A 3,653-nucleotide genomic window follows, 5' to 3' on the forward strand; every position below is an offset into this window, starting at 1 on the left:
TTGGGAACAAGCCTTTGGTGAAGTGTTTTTATCTTGTGAAAATGTGCTATATAAATGGTTTATGTGTTATCACAATATGATGATATGTATAATATGCATTGGGTGTTTCTTTCGTACGTTGATGTGGACCCGGCTATGTGCGAGTAGAAGTATGCATACGTCGATGATGACCCAACTATGTGCGAGTAGGAGTGCGCATAAGCCGATGCTGACCCAGCCATGTGCTAGTTGGGAGTGCACATGAGCTGATGACGATGGGAGAGTGTGCATGGTGATGGATATATATATATATATACATATATGTTTGCACAAGTGTGACTATAATGTATGTGGAATCCTGCTTGCTAAACCTTGAGCATTTTTTTTAGTGTTCTAAATTGATTTGCATTGCAGTGAAATGGTTTATTTGAGATGAAAGGAAGTCTTGCTTGTTGCTCTGTTTCTCGCTACAGCGAGAATGAAACTTTCTGTGCCGCTTATCACTTGGCTGGTTTTTGCCATATTTTCCACTTATCCAATTTCATGTTGAATATGAATTCTTTATTATCACATGATTTATCAACCAAGGGTTCAATTAAGGGTTTTAATAAGGATTTAAGCTAAAGTGCATCGTTTTCAAATAAGTGCATTATGATTTCAAACTTTTCCTTATTATATTGCTTGTTCCCTTCCTTGTTCACTCACTGGGTTGATACTCACCATTTTCAACTTCATGTTTTCAGATCAAGAAGCAGTTGGTAACTAGGTCGAGGTGTCTTCGTATATTCGACCCTTGGTAGATGTCTCGGTATTCAGTAGCTGTACATTTCTTCAAGTCTTTCTGCTGGAAGTCGAGTACTCTTTTTTGTTGTGTATAAACAGACCCAATGTAAATTATTAAGACGTATGTTTAGATAATACATGTATCTTTGATTGGTAATGCCATTACGAGTTGGCAATGTTTAGTATTATTTTAATTCGAAGTTATGAAATGTGATTTAGCAACTTTGATGGAACGATGAATAGGTCATATTAATAGGCTTGCTTGGGCTTGTGGGCTATGTCCATTGAGCCCTTGCGCAGGTCATGGCTGGGATTTGGGTCGTGACATAATGTGTCTTTCACAACTACTTTCTGCCACAATAATTGCCAAACAAAGACCTTCACTCTATACGGTGCAGAGCTCATCCACATCTTCTTCCATACATTACAATTGTTTCGTTGAAAGGGTAAGGACATTTGACAAAACAATTTAGCAGAATATTTACCACTGGATGTAACTTTCCATACAACCTCATCATCCAACTTTTTACTCAAAGAGACATTCCGTAAAAGAGACCACAAAGCCGTCCATTGTTGATACTCCCAACCAAATAACTAGCATCTTAACTTTATTCTCCAAAGCTAGTCCTGATTATTCCGAATGCCAAAATCAGATAGAAAACCAACCTTATTGACTAAAAGAGTAAAAATTCTAGGAAACTCATCTTGCAGTAGCATTCCATTTAGCCTTCTATCCTACCAAAACAACACTAATTTTCCATTTCCAACCTTAAAACCCATGTCAGATGAAACTTCCAAAAGGAATTTATTTTAAGGCATAAGAGGAGAAATTATATTTTTCTAGATAGTAAAGCATTTACAAGAAACACTAAGTTAAGAAGGAGGGCACATGGATCGTAGTTATTCTTTGTAGTCACGAATTGTCTCTATAAATAGTCACGTTCGTTTCCAAACCTCCATAACCATTTTGATAACAATGCTCTATTTTAATCTCTAAATCAATCAACCCCAACACACCTGACTCTTTATAACCACAAACTTTGTCGCATCTAACATGATGAATTCCAAAACCAGATTTATTACTCGACCAAAGAAACCTTTTTTGATTTTTTTCCAACTCCATCTGAATATCTTTAAGCATTTGAAAAAGAGACATGTAGAAAATTGGAAGACTATTCAACATAGATTTAATCAAAGTGACACGACCACCCATTGATAATAACTTAAACTTCCAATTTTCTAACTTGCTTTCAAACCATTCCACTACAGGCCTCCATATTTTCATATAACTCTTATTTGCACGCAAAGGAAAACCTAAGTATGTAGAAGGTAACAATCCTACATTGCAATGAATTATTTCTGACCCTCTTCTTAAACTACAATGATCGACTCTAACACTAAATAAACAACTCTTATGAAAATTTGTCTTCAATCCAGAGAACATCTGAAAACATCTCAACACTTTTTTCATATTGAGTAAGCTTTCCAAGTCAAGCTTACAAAATAACAAGTTATCATTAGCAAACTAAAGAGAAGTTAAAGACATATCTTGTTTTCCAATAGGAATACCACAACATAGTTTTTTCTCTTTAGCTGTATGCATAAGACAACTAAACACCTCTGCTGCCATATTAAATAAAAATGGAGATAGATACAGCTTACCTTAATCTTCTTCTTAGTTTAACAGTATTTGTTGGTGACCCATTAACCAAAATAGTAACAAATGTAATGTCACAACCCGGTACTCTCCTCGAGCCCGTGATAACCGTCACGATGTCCCGATAGACATTCATTACTTGAAATGCCAATCGAAACCCCGTAAGGCTTTAATATCAGTTTTCTCACCTCCCTTGCGAGCAACAGCTGCTAATATCATATTTTAAAAGATTATAAGCTATTTCCAAACCAAAACAATAAAAAAATAATTTTCATCACACAAGGGTATTTTGGTAATTTTTCCCTAAAAATTTCGAAACCATCTAAAAATGTAGTATATGAGTAAAAGATACATATTTCATAACCAAAAATAAGTTTAGATGTCTAAAACATTCATTTAAAGTGAAGTGACAGCTATTAGAATAAAATAAAGATATTAAATAAAATATTCCATTTTCTTATGAAACAATATTTATAGATATATCGGTAAATAATTTTTGTAGCGTAAAAGCAAAATATATTCTTATATACAGTAACATAGATAACTAGAGTATGTAATTTAATTTACAATGACGTGTGGGCCCCCCTCGAATGACCAAAAGTAACGAAGGCTGCGAACCTACAGTTTTGAGGATGCAAATCCAACTGTAGCCCTCGACGAAATCAGTTATCTACAGACTAACCTGAGCCTAAAATGGGTGGAAATGAGGGGTGAGTTTTTATAAACCCAATGAGTAAACAAACATCATCTCAAATATCTAAAGCCGAGTAAATGAAGACAACTTAAAATAGTTCATCGTACTATGATTCATAACGTTTCAAACTCATTTCAACTTAACAAAATAAATTCATTTCACTCAAATAATCAACATGGCTTATGAATTTCTTAAAAATTTGGCTCGTGCCAAAACTTATTCTCGGGGATACCTTGGCCGAGGCATCCAACCGAGTCCTCCAAGGCTGTTAAAGAAAAGTTCATATACTCATAAAACACATTTTTACGTTTAAAAGCATAGCCGTTCCTTGGCGTTGGTTGAGTTCACCCTCAAGTGGTGGTTTAGCGTGTAGTGAACTCTAAAGCTTTACCTTAGGAGATACCCTCCGCGCCTCTCGTACTAAGGTAAATATAATGGGGTTTACCGTGCCCCTCTAATAGGCTGGTCCACGATAACCCGCCCACTGCAGTAACCTAAATACATAACCCACCAAATCAATAATATTTCGGTAGCATAACA

The 3,653-nt window shown here is 35.4% G+C and overlaps 1 long non-coding RNA gene across 1 annotated transcript; it reads right to left on the reverse strand.

Moving 5' to 3' along the window:
- Positions 1,241 to 2,575, reverse strand: LOC108663343. The gene is made up of 2 exons (XR_001929312.1): positions 2,425 to 2,575; positions 1,241 to 1,389 (listed from the first exon to the last, which is right to left on the reverse strand). It is a non-coding gene; the product is annotated as an uncharacterized LOC108663343 (long non-coding RNA).

Source organism: Theobroma cacao, chromosome 9 (genome assembly GCF_000208745.1).
Source record: "Theobroma cacao cultivar B97-61/B2 chromosome 9, Criollo_cocoa_genome_V2, whole genome shotgun sequence".
Lineage (NCBI taxonomy): Eukaryota > Viridiplantae > Streptophyta > Magnoliopsida > Malvales > Malvaceae > Theobroma > Theobroma cacao.